The following is a 14,279-nucleotide window of genomic DNA, read 5'->3' as shown; positions in this document are numbered from 1 at the left end:
TTCAAATTAGACAAATAAGAAACAGAAATCAGAGTGTAAGGAATTGTTAGGGAAAAAAATTATTTTTTGAGCAACAAGTTGCAACAACATTGTCAAGTCTATTTAAGGCAAGACTTAACAAGTGGGAAATAGTTAGGCACTGTACTTTATGCTTTTATGGACAAGTACATAAGAGAATTCCTGTTATGAACTTCTACCTGCCTCCCACCAAGTGATTGTGTTCCGAGCGAGACGCACACTGATTCTACTGTGACAGAGAAATCAATAGCTGCACAATTTAATTTGGGCAAGAATATTAGCAAATCAAATACCGAAAAACTCCAAGAAAAAGCATTTGGTTTTACACATAAATTAAATGAAAATTAGCCAACAGCTCCTTTGACAGAAAGTAATCTATATTCTTTATGCTAACTTTGAGCCAAGTATCAATAAATATCAAAGTCAGAAAAGGCTATAAAATATAAGGTCACAAATTTCTGACTTGATTCTTAAGAAAAAAATTAAATGTTTAAATTACTTGACTTTTAGATAGTAGACTTCCAGAATGTGGCAGACTGTTTGCGAAAGAAAATTCTAGTGCAAGAATGGGTTCATCAATAAAAAAAACAATGTTTTACAGTATGAGAGACATATTATCTCTAGTTATTTGAAGAAATGGAACATTCATTATTAAAGAATATTAGACTAAGTAGATTATAACACTAAAAGTAATCCCGAAGTCACTGCAGTGGCTGGAAAGAGACAGCTTGGTTATGGATCTGATTGAGCAAGCACAATGCTGTGCCTCCATTATTATCAATGCCATCTAAGAAGATCCAGGAAACATACTTTCTCCGTTAAGTGCCTGTCCCCCCATAACAACCGGTCATTCAGATGGCTCTGACTTTGCTGGCTTTTTCATAAACTGCTGAAAATCTGGATTTTCCCTGGGGATTGGGGCAGGTTGTGATGTAAGCCCAACCTGGGGTTAGGGTTCATCTGGTGTGCAGAGTTCATCTGTACATATTGAAGTGTTTTAATTGCTTTGACAGTTATTGCAATAACAATAACAATAGGTTATTCCATTGTTCATTAACTACCAGAGTTGTTGGTCAACTGAATACTATACAAATCTATACAAATAAATCAATGCTGGCCTAATTAATCTTTTGATGCTATTTTTGTTTTAATTTTAATTAATATTTCTTGTCTTTGCTCAATACAGAGAGGGATGCAGATCATCTACTGAAATGGCTGATAGATAAAATTGCTGTGGAGGAAATAACATTTTTCATTTTAAATAAAAAGAAATAAAATAGTGTATGAAACATTAGACGTACACAAACACACACACACACATAACACACAAAACAGATTTATTGAAAGTCTCTGAATTGTGGAAAGTAAGAATATGCATCATACTAGCTCTATACCGATGCTTCACTATGAAACTATGTGATCGGGCTTAGTTTTGGGGGAGGAAAATAAGGGGGAAAAATTGTGCCTCTGCCTACCAGCATCCATCGGTATTCATCTGGCTAGCGTCCTGTCAGTGTGTGAGAGAATTGACGGCTGTTTGGAAATTGAAATAGTATTTGCTGTGTGAGCAAGAAGGAGATAGCAAGGAGCCTGGGTGTGGCTTAGCTCAACTCTTCTGTACTAAATCTGCTTGGTGTTGTGAAATTAAAACTGAAACTCCTCTCCTCTGCTTGTGTTTTGCATTTGGAACAGATTTCTTTCCAGGTGGGGAGGGGGAGTAGAACTCCTTGGCATCAGAGCCTGTTAATAATAATATACAAAATACTAATGCTGTGATGGTCATTTCGAAAAATCCTTTCTTCGTGAGCACCTAGAAGCCAAGAGGAACATATGTGCCAAATTTCAAGTTTGTAGACTTTACAGTTTTGGAGATTTTGTGATGATGTGTGAATAGTATTTTGCTTTTATATATATAGATATATACGTGTATAATTTTTAAAGCTAAGGTACATATATGTTAAATACCACTGTAAATGTATGGATATCTGGAATGTTCCTATCCCTTTCCCCCTTGACTTTTGACACAGTGAAAACTAATAACACAAAAGAAAGACCAGTCCATGAAATTATCTAGAAATATTTTCATTAACATTGATTTCTGAAGTTTCTAAATATCCAACTGTGGAGGTTCTCAATCATTTATTCTAACAACAAATGACATTTTAAAAGTATCTGCTATTCTGTGCAGTTGCCATATCAATTCCTGATTTTATTAGAAATTCCAGGTGTAACATTTGATTCTATAATTTAACTATTTGGAAATATGAATACATCTCTCTTTGAAAAATGTTACAACGTTGTTCATTCACAACTACCTATGTCAAGCAATGTGTAAAATTAAAGATATTAACCAAGGTGGACTAAACTGAGCTGAGCACTCCCAAGTTTTATCCATTCACAGCCTGTCCTGTAACCTGTTTCAGTTTCTTCCCTACTTTCCATAACAAAAGAATTCATATTCACTTCATAAATGTTTCCCCTTTGTTTTAGGTTGGTAATCTTTAAAATCTTTGTAGTTTTCCTAATCAAGGCACCAAATAATCTTAGACCACACACCAAGTTCACAACTAATAATTTAAGTTCCTTATAAATAAAAAAATAAGGAAAACTAGACCAGGAACAAAATATTGAAAACAGATGAGAGGGATAGTTATTTCCCATCCAACTTTACTTGCAAATGCAACAATGGGCATCATTCTACACATCACTGTGCACTGTGGATAGCTATACTTACAAAATTCTTTGCATAGCTATAGTGATCAGGATTAGGATTGGAACAGCAATTTGCTAGCTTGACATTTTAATGCAAAATTAGCTATTTTGCATAGCCAGAACTGGATCAAAAGACATGCAGTTATAAATCCACAGCTGCAATTCTTCACATTTGGGGATTCAGATTTCCAATTAATATATGCAAAAGTCAACATATCACAGAGAAAATGTATATTAGAGAAAACAAACTATAAAATGCATTATATTATAGAACATTGCTTGCAAAGATGCATTTATTAATCAATGCTCTCCTCAGTTTGAAAAGAATTGCAAGATATAAAGTAGAAAAAACGGTGTATACAAAGAACATCTAGGGAAAAAAATAGCGAAAAACAAATCTAACACTATCATTATATCAGTGATGGCTAACCTTTCCGTCAGGGGTGGGATTCTACCAGTTTGCACCTATTCACTAGAACTGGTTGTTAACATTCTAAGCAGTTCAGAGAACCCGTTGTTAGAAGAAATTACTGGCCTAATCCTGTAAGGAAGGCCGGAAGGAAACATTCTGTTACTTGCAGAAACTGCCTCTCCATTAACCCTTATTACATTCTTGGCAGGACTAGACTTCCTGTCTCAGGAACATCTCTGGAGTTTTTTTCCCCTCCTTTGCGGGTACTTTGCTTGTATGGAGTGACCATTCAAAGTTACAATGGCACTGAAAAAAGTGACTCATGACCATTTTTCACACTTACGACTGTTGCAGCATCCCCACAGTCATGAGAGGCCAGGTGAGGAAATGCGTGCCTTGATGTGAGTGATATTGAGTTGGCCATGCCTAGCCAATAACATGACCACCAAGCCATGCCCACTACCTAAGCCACACCCACAGAACCGGTTGTTAAAAATTTGAATCCCACCCCTGCTTTCCGTCCTCGTGTTCCAAAAGTGTGTGAGCATGTGCACGCATGCCAACACCCATAAGTCAGTGCACATGCCCCCCACGCCCCCTGCGCATGTACGCATGACACCCTGCGTGCACACTGTGCATCTCTGTGCATACACGCATGACCCCCATGCGTGGCGTACATTTCTGCACATGCGTGCATGACTCCTGTGTGTGCCCTGAGCCTTTCTGCACATGCACGTGCATCTCCCACATGACCCTCCCCCACCGCACATGCACAGCAGCTACCTGACAATCAGTTGGCAGGCAGGCAGTGGGCGCGCATGCACAGTGAACCTGCTCTGGGGCGACGGTTTGTGTGCTGGGGAAGATGGCTCTGTGTGCCACTTCTGGCACCTGTGCCATAGGTTCACTATCATGGCCTTATACCATTCTGGTCAAATAGTTGTCCAATCTAGTTTTGAAAACCTCCATTGATTGAGCCTCCATAACTCCAGAAGGCAAGCTGTTTCATTGATTAATTGTTGTCACTGTCAGGAAATTTCTCCTTATTTCTAGGTTGGATTTCTCTTTAAAAAGCTTCTACCAATTATTTCTTGCCCTGACCTTTGTTGCTTTGGAAAATAAGTCAATCCCGTCTTCTTTGTGACAGCCCCTCAAGTACTGGAAGAAGTTATCATGTCCCCCATAATCCTTCTGTTTGATAGGCTAGAGTCAGGGATCCCCAAACTTGGCAACTTTAAGACTTGTGGACTTCAATTCCCAGAATTCTATGCTGGCTGAGGAATTCTGGGAAATGAAGTCCACAAATCTTAAAGTTGCCAAGTTTGGAGACCTCTTGGCTAGACATACTTAACTCCTTCAACTCCCCCATCATACATTTTTTTCTCCAGACCCTTTATTACCTATGTTGGTCTTCTCTCCACAGTATCTAGAAACTTGGCAATTTTAAGACTTGTGGGCTTCAACTCCCAGAATTTGCCAGCCAGCTGTGCTTTAAACTATGCTGGCTGGAGAGTTGAAGTCCACAAGTCTTAAAGTTGTCAAGTTTGGAGACCTCTGATCTAGAATCATTGATTAAACTCCTTGAAAGTTCTCAGTTAATTATTTGTGGGATTTTAACTCAACCCTTTATGTATCTCTTATAAAAGTTCTTCACCTTTGCAACCAGAACTGGACTCAACTGAGACCGATATTCAAACCTATATTCTTCACCTGGAGCCCACATTACCAACGCTACAACCAGATTTAAACTTGGGCTGTGGCACTCAAAGCAAAGAAGGTAAAATATTTAAAAAGAAAGAAAGGTGTTTTTTTTAATAAAAAAATGCCTAAATAACACCAATATAAACATATATTTCTTTCATACAATGTTAATAAATGTAAACATGGTTAACTATTTTAATACCAGAGGTTGAACATCTCATAAGCTTTTTCTTCCCCCATCTCTTGGGCAGATGTAATAAAGAAAATTGAATTATGAACAATGTCATACCTTTTTATCGCTCTTCATACCAACTGCATAATAATATACATAATGGCATATCAGATCCTTTTAGTGAATTTCCCTAGGGGAGACATTTATCTACCCATTTAGATACTCTAGAGTCAGGAGGAGGAAGCTGAACAATTCTAGCAAGGCATCTCCCTCTTAAAAGCAGATATTGGGATAAAATAGCAAACGGCATTTATTAGTAATGATGATTAGAGTAGAATAGAGCTGGAAGGGACCTTGGAGATCTTCTAGTCCAACTCCCTGCTCAAGGAGGACAACTTATACCACCTCAGACAAGTGACTGTCCAGTCTCTTCTTCAAAACCTCCAGTGAAGGAGCCCCCACAATTTCTGGTGGCAAGCTGTTCCATTGGTTAATTGTCCTCACTATTAGGAAGTTATTTCTTAATTCCAGGTTGCTTCTCTCTTTGATTAGTTTCCAACCATTGTTTCTTGTCCTGCCCTCTGGTGCTTTGGAGAATAATGTGACCGCGCTCTTCTTTGCGGCAATCCTTCAAATACTGCAATACTGCTATCATGTCACCCTTAATTCTTCTTTTCTCTACACTAGCCAGACCCAAAACCTGCAGCCTCTCTTCATATGATTTAGTCTCCAAGCCTTTGATCATCTTAGCTGCTCTTCTCTGAACTTTTTCCAAAGTCTCAACATCTTTTCTGTAGTATGGTAACCAAAATTGGGTGTGATATTGGAGGTCTGGTTTTGTAAAATGGCACTAATAATTTGTGTGATTTTGATTCTGTGCCTCTGTTTGTAGAACCCAAGATTGTATTAGCTTCTGCTTCACATTGCTGGGTCATATTCCAATGATCTGGTGGTGCTGTCTATCCCACATTTTTCTAGCTTGCCAAGAAATAGGTTGTGGTCCACTTTGTCAAATGCCTTTCTGAAATCTAAGTATACTATGTCCACAGCATTTCACTGGTCTGCTAACTTAGTGACTTCATCAAAGAATGAAATAAGATTGGTTTGGCATGATCTGTTTTTAACAAATCCATGCTGGCTACTAGTTATAACTTTATTTGCTTCTAGTTGTTCTCAGATCTGTTTTCCGGGATCTTCCCAGATATTGATGTTAGACTGATTGGTCTGTAGTTTCCTGGGTCCGTTCCCCCCATCTTTCTTGAAGATGGGAACCACATCAGCCCTTTTCCAATCCTTATCTACTTCCCCTGTGCTCCAGGATTAGAAAATCCAGACTAGAGAAAGACATGGAACATAAGCAAATTTGCCCAAATTGCAGTATATTTGAAGAAGTCTAGATATGTCATCACAGCCCACAACATAATTTTGATGATCTTTTGAAGAAACATGACATTTTATTAATGCAGATAGTCCAAAATGAATCAATACCACATCTTAGGTTGACATACTGTTTAAGCAGGAGACTAAACCTTCTTGTGGCTTGCCTAGATTTTTTGGGGTATGCAAAACAGTACAATAGTTCTATGTGCCTTTGTGGATCATGAACTTCTTACACAATGTATCATTAAAATCTAGGTCAGTAAATGAGGTTGGTAATAACATTTAGAAGCTGATGTGTTACTATATCATGCAATTAATACTTTATAGTTGTATGGCTGAGAAGTATATATGGTAGATTTCTAAAAGTTTATTTGACCACACAGTTGGCATAAATGACACCCTTGAAAGTTTTGAATTTAAGGAAATTACTATATGTTTAATAAAATTTTATCTTTGATCATGGCAAGTAATTGAATTTTATTGCTATGGTACTATCACTTCTTTATTTCTCTAAATACATTCTCAATACAAAAACTAAAACTGATAAGGCTTTTTGCAAAATATTGTTCAAACAGAAAAGACACCATGAGATTAACATGCAGGTCTATGTACACTGATTCTCGAGTAAACGTGCAACAGATGATATGGTATGAATTTCAAATCCATAAATTAAAAATACTGAAAATATTTTCTAAACTCAACCCTGCCCCGTAGTTTTCTAAACTACGGGGCAGGGAGGGAGGGAGGAAGGGAAGGAGGGAGAGATTACAGATATATTATTACAATAGTCTCATGACTCTCAGATCAAAGATTGTGGATATTTGCAATTGAAGGACTATTAAAGGGTGGTTTCTCATTAAAAGGAATAACTCTAGCAAATAATTCTGCAAATATACTCCATGTGTAGTGGGTATTTATCCTGCAAATATGTAGAGTAACTATGAAGTTTGTTCCTACTTAACTGGAGTATTTACACATCTAAAGATGATTAAGCAACGTGGTTCTTCATTAAATTTCTACAATGCCCATCTCTTCTAAGTGACTTATCAGAAATCCTGTGGGATTGAAAAAGTCTTATCAGAAATGAAGTTATGAGTGGTAGCTCTGGTTCTACAGAAACCACTAAGTTCTAGCCTAAAATTGTATAGGTCAGACTTATTTGGCAGACTCTCCTCAGCAACCTATTTTACAAGCACATGTGTAAATAGAAACTTTCCCTATGGCTAGGTTCAGTATGCTGCCTTCATCATTGTTAGAATGGTCTTCTTCAAGAAATACAGCCGCCCATATTGGCAAGTTGAATCAGTGGCCCATATATTTCTCTAAGGCTCAGATTAAAGGACTGAATTAGGCTCTTAAACTAATTTTCATGAGTATTCAGAAGAAGGCTTTCTTGTTATCCTTTAGCAGATAAATCATCCGTGATATTGAGGACAGCGGCATTTGTTCAATCACCATTTCATTGTTTTAGAGCAATTCAAATGCTACAAAAACAATTTTAATCATATTGTTTTCAGGTTTGGTTTACATGGCCTTCAGGTGACATAATGTATATTATGTGATCATTGACCATGAATAAATATACAACAATATAACATTTCTTATCAGAAGACTGCAATGTGCTCTAAATAAATATAAAACCTATTATGGTTTTGTAATCTAGTGCTGTTATGTAAAACTGAATCATATTAATCTGAAAAATTGGGTGTTAATTTCCTAGGAAATGGTGCATGGATATTCAATGACTCAGGCTACAAGCTCAGATCAAACAACACAGAGTCCTTAACCTCCTAACAACAAGGAGAAAACTAAGTTGTTGAACAAGAAAGTCAATAATCAGATTAGTAATCCTGGAAGTTTATGAAACAGATCTCAAAGAATGACTCAGTTGCAGAGTAGGAGGATGCTCTGGAGATACCACAGTCTAAAAGAGATGGAACTTTATAACTCTGGAAACTTCCAGTGCTACCCAGACTGCAGATGTTTCTAGTCATAACACAGCTGGGCAACTTTTGAGCCAATTTGTGTCTGATTCAGAGCTGGGAGAAGATGGCTCTCCTCCAATTTCTCAGCAGTGGAGTTGAGGGTATACTGAAAAGAAGTAGAACTTCCTGATTCAGAAAATATTCAGAGAGACAAGCAAGCATCATGGAAGAACCGGAAAAAAGACAAAGCAAAATAAGTCTCCTATATAATTTCAATATATATAATTCTTTCTATTTCTTTTTCCGATATTATTATACTCTTGTATTATACTCCTTGAAACCCTTGCTGAGCAGATAATTGCTATTATACAATTTGGCTTATTTTATTTTTCACCCCGGCTTGATTGTTGAACTGAAAACCAGTAAATTGATCTTCCTTGTGGCTTATCTCTTGATCAATCATGGTGGAACTTTTGCACTGCAGCTTTGGAGAAGACAAAAGCTAGTATTTCACAGGAGGATTAAAAGATAAACCAAAGTTTATACAGGAGGTTTAAATGGCATATAAGGAACCAAACAAAACTAGAGTCCAGTCCTGTACAATTTCAACAATACAGGTACAAAGTACACACATATAAGATCATAGCAAATTTATACAGTAGTTGTAACAGCCCAAAAAGGAGGATTTTAAGCCTCAGTTGGCTGAGAATAACCAATGAAGGAACTCCAGAGTATTAAAACTCCACAGCAAAGTTTTCATTTAACATTGTTTTCCTCTACTTTAACTCGCTCCCTGTCCATGACAGGCAACCTTGCGCTGGTATACCTAGTATTGCATTGGGATTTAGCTAATCGTAGGAGGGTTTGTTTGCATCCCTGTCTGCAGGAACAAATATTCCCCAGGTCAACCCTCATGTCCCCAGAAACAAATTGTTACATGGGGAATTCCAGGTCCTTCCCCCCAAATTATATATTCAATTTCTATTTATCAAATCTAGAGAAATTATTGTTCAAACACTAGAGTTTATTTATACCAATCTTTTTTGTATTTGATTTATTTGTTCCAGTATATTCCAGGCATTATGGAAATTGGTCAAAACCTAAACAAAAATGACAAAATATGCTGCTGTGGTTGCATTTCAGGAATACAAAGCAGAAGATTTAAGATTTCTTGAATCCCATTAAACATATAATGGTATGGCTTATAGGATAGTTAATCTGTAGGATCAATTAATCTTGATCTGAACTAATGCAATTTTAATTTGCTTAAAGCAGGATTAGGCTATGCCAAGAAATACAGTAGACTCCAATAGCTCCTTTGGGTATTGATACAAAAGAGATATGCTTTAACCCACCAAACAAACAAAGGGGTAATAACATACGAGCAAAAATGAGATAAATCATCCTCCAGCCTCTGCTCTAAAAGAAAACAAAACTGAACTGGATACTGGAAAAGGAAGATTGCCAAAGGAAGGACATTGCTACAAAATCTATTCATTTTCATATTTAATGCACTTTTATATTGTAGTACCCGGGATTTTGTTTATGCATCAAAAAAAAAAATCTTGAATGAATCCACACAAGAATGTTTTAGCAAACATATTTTATTATGTTGATCGAGTCATATAATCTGAGATATTACCAGGAAATATTTATAATAATTTATAGTCCATTTTATTGCATAAACAAGAAAATTATCCCTATATAACACACGTTTTATAGTTGTCACTGTTGCTTAATTTCTTCAAAATATCACCCAAGCACTGGTATCACTTAATCAAATAATGAAATACCTCCAAGCAAACAACCAAACGCAGAGGACTTCACAGTCTGACCTTGAGCTAGATATAGTTTCTTCTATTAAAATGCCCTTCAAGTCACAGATCTTGTTAAAGAACAATTATGGAATGTGCTTTTCTGTGCTGCTGTTTTTCTCTTTAAAAATCTGTCATTTTCTATGAAATAATTGGCACTGACAGACAAAACAAAGCCCATATAGCTAACAGTCAAAATAGAGAATGATTTACATACACACAGGGAACTTGTTTTCTGATTATAACATGAGTGGGCCTTTCAGTATAAATTTTCCTAAAGTGGAATCAAAGATGTGGCATAAAGTAACTGTAGCATTTTTTGCTAGCTAGAAATGGACTCTGAATAGATACTCCACAACCAAGGCTGCTACAAAAAGCAGCATTCAGTTAATCTTAGACTTAATACATATTACATTAAACATGGGCTACCATTAAAAGCGCATGAAGAACTCTATTGGAAAAGTGTAAAGTTGATTTAGTTAGCATCCCTTTCTCAAAGTAGCAAGAATAACGTTTGGAGCGTAAGTAGGACAAGCTGGCAAAAATCTCTCCCAGTTTTTTCTAGCAACTATTCTTTTGCTTTCGTTCTATCATTCTGAAAAATATGAACCTGAGGTTCCATCTCTTTATCCAGGCCTTTCTTGTTTAGCTGTTGTACATTGATTTAGTGGTGGAGAAGAAGATTTTTTTCAGCTGTTGAATAACGGTTTTATTACTTTTAAAGGGAATAAAAAAGCATATGTACTCTGCTACTAGAGGTCTTGTGACGTGGATGTCAAGACCAAAGTAAATTAAACATAGTCCCTCTCTTGGAAAAAAAAAAAACATGGGGAACAGCATAGACCTGACTATGAAATATTTTGGACCCAATGTATATATTTAGACCCCTTCATTAAATGTTCACTGCCCCCCCCCAAAAAAAAAACTGGCCCATGAAAAAGAAGAGCCGACCTCTTCCCTGGTCCAACACCTTAAAGCCATAGGACATAAGATTGACTTTAAAAATACCAGAACTATCACCAAAACTGAACACTTCAACAACAGAATAATCAGAGAAGCCATAGAGATAGAAAAATGCCCACACAGCATGAATAAACGAGATGATACCTCCCACATACCAGCTATTTGGAAACCTGCCCTCACTAACAAACGAGTACCTAACATGAAGAATGACACCAGACCCACACCCACGAGGGCCACACAAGATGCTACCACAACACCTCCACATAGCAAGCAGACTCACACCCACACAGATGTTGAGACATGACCACGGACCAGAAGCCCTACCGCAGCTGCATCACTACCCACTTCAAACCCCTCCGACCCGTACATGAAGCGAACTGATGCCCACCATGAAGATGTGGCACAACCACGAACGCGAAGCCAAACAACAGGATCACAGCTCACCAGCTCAAATCCCCCGGCAACTAAGACTAACCTGAGCACAACCAAGCCCCCACTTGAACAGAACACCCCCCCAGCCAATCAGAACACAGCCAAGCCCCCACCCAATCAAGTCACACCCCCCACTAGCAGTTAAAAGGAAGAAGCAGCTGCACACTCACATTACTCCAAGAAGCACAAAGCCAAAGACACAAGCCTGAAGATGACGAATGAGATTTTGTCGAAACGTTGCCAAGATACTTCCAATTTTACATGGGAGCAAACCCAAATAACCAAAGATCCACATACAAATACCTGCGAAAACCTCAGAAAACAAATACACACACACACACACACACACACACACACACATACATATACATACATACGCATACATGTGTATATATAATTATTATATACTTGAATTATATTTCTTAAGAAGCCATAACGAAGCAGGAGAATCACTTATCCATTGCTACCACTCCAATGTTTTCTTCATAGCTATCACTGTCTGTCAACAACCAAAATGATCCCCGTTTACATTAACATCAGTAGTTGGAGTACATAGGAATCAAACAGAGTGCATTATTGCTAAAAAGGTAGAGGAGCTTAAGTTATAACAACACAGACATGGCCAGGGGCTGAGTGTAAAACAGATCATGAACTTCTTATAGGATGGTTCTAAGCTGAGCTACAGGAGGCGGAGGAAGACAACCAGTTTAAACGACATTCCCTGCATTTTCAAGGAGAACATCAGGAATCACTTTGAAGTCCTGAATCTCATTAATCAAAAATCAGAAGAACTCTGAAATGAATTTAAAATAAGTACTGTTAAGGAGGAATGTGAAAACAGATTGTCAAGGATTAAGAGACAGAAGAGAGCAATCTGGGTGTCAGAACAAATAGTGGAAATGCCAAGAAGAGAAAAGAAGCCAATGCTGTGAAAGATAAAGCTCTCAAGAAGAAGCTCAACAAAGAATTTCAGACAAATGTTCAAAGAGACAACATGCAAGACTCCAAAAGTATATGTAAGGACACTGGAAGAAATACATATAGAAAAACGGTCACAGAAAAAGCTAGCCTGGAAGAAGATGAATATTGTTTTGAAACTGAAGGAAGAAACATCAGTAACCTGTATTGATGAGACTATTCTGATAGCTGAAAATGCAAAGCATCTGCAAACTCTAGTAAGAAAAGTCAAGGAGCACACTGAAAAATGGAAGTCAAATCAAATATAAAGACAACCAAACTAATGAAAACAACACGTTACATTTTGAAGAAACAGGATAGAAAGAAGGTTGATATTTTGAACATATTCTTAATCAGTCAATCACTATGACTAGATAGACTAAAGACAACTATTATTCCAAAGGGTATTTGTTTGTGGAGATACTGAAAGTACTGATAGTTGCTCATTGCAAAATGATTCCACATAAATTTATGAAAAAGGAAAGTGGAGTGGGAAAGTACTTGCCCCAGTCCCCAAGAAGGGAAACCATCAGGGAATGGTGCCTGTAATATTTAGGCGCGAACTTGAAGCCAGCTGTTTAAAAAGGCAGGAAGGCAGAATCTCCAATGTTAAATGCCTGAGCAGTTTAACGAGCCGCTGCTGCTGACTCTCCAAAATTTCAGACAAATGATCCTGTAAGGAGAAGTGAGCCACGGTTGCAAACGTTCCGGCAAGATCGCAAAGATAAGACGATTGGGGGAATTAGATAGGCTAATTGCCTGAAGCGGCCATCTCAGACTGCCTGCGAAGTGTCAGGCTCCGCCAGTCACAAAGAGCTGCTCTCAACTGATTGGGGTGATAACCTAATAGAGCCACAAGCCTTGAAATAGCCAGATTAATAGGGGGAAAAATTTGCAAGCCGAATTAACCCAAGAGCAAACCTGAATCTTGACTAGCTGAATCAGAAACTGTTCCAGTCAGGGAGCGCATGACCTCTTACCACGAAGGCTGAGCTAAAACTGGGGGACGCTGAGGAGGTGTCCGGTGGAGGAGGAGGAGCATCCTGGAGTTTTAAGCCCAGCCTTTCCAGAAGAGACTGAAGCACCTCCCACTTCTGGATGCTCTGAACAGCTCATGGGAGAACCCAGAAATATATTACCATTAACACAGCTACAGTTAAAATATTTTCCATCGAAAGCCATATCATTCAACTCCTAAGGCACTGTTAGAAGACATTAAAGTTTCATAGACTTTCTGAATGTCAGAAGAAAAGGGGCCATTCCAGTGTCCAGAGGGGTTGCTATTCCAAAGGAAAGAGGAAAAAGTCATGCTTCTGTTGTCCTTTGGTGTGGACATATTTTATTGGGATAAAATAAATACTTTAATGGGATACATAAACAACAAGGAACAACACTTCCTGGGAGAAGTTGATTTAAAATTATGCATTTTAGAAAAATGCATATGAAAATTTGTACAAGTTGTTATGCCAACCTTTTAAAAATAATGACGTGATACCATAATGAGGTAAAATGGAGAAAGGAAAAATGGGAGGCGTTGAAATTAACATGTTTGTATATCCCTCAGGACACAAAGGAAAATAAATTATTTGAATGAATATCTCTACGGCCCATTTGACTCTTATATTACATTTGTAGTGAGAAAGAGGAATGTCTTGTTCAAAATTCCAGAAGCTACATTTTAATGCAAACCAAGTAATAATCACAATTTTTGACAGAGGAATGCTAGCTTAATAGTACACCACACAATTGACATGAAGAGCTATAGTTCTAATTTAATCCTTGGCGGCACTATT

General features: G+C 37.6%; 1 protein-coding gene across 1 annotated transcript in view; it reads right to left on the bottom strand.

Annotated features, from left to right (window-relative positions):
• Positions 1-14,279, bottom strand: part of CTNNA3 (catenin alpha 3) — a 711,430-nt gene that overhangs the window by 167,917 nt on the left and 529,234 nt on the right. The gene's annotated exons all lie outside the window — the stretch shown is intronic.

The sequence above is a fragment of the Pseudonaja textilis genome, chromosome 4, assembly GCF_049901715.1.
Source record: "Pseudonaja textilis isolate UNSWEBS1 chromosome 4, rPseTex1.2, whole genome shotgun sequence".
NCBI classification, from domain to species: Eukaryota; Metazoa; Chordata; class Lepidosauria; order Squamata; family Elapidae; genus Pseudonaja; species Pseudonaja textilis.
Note: the sequence above shows the minus strand (reverse complement) of the source record. Positions and strands in the feature narration are given on the sequence as shown.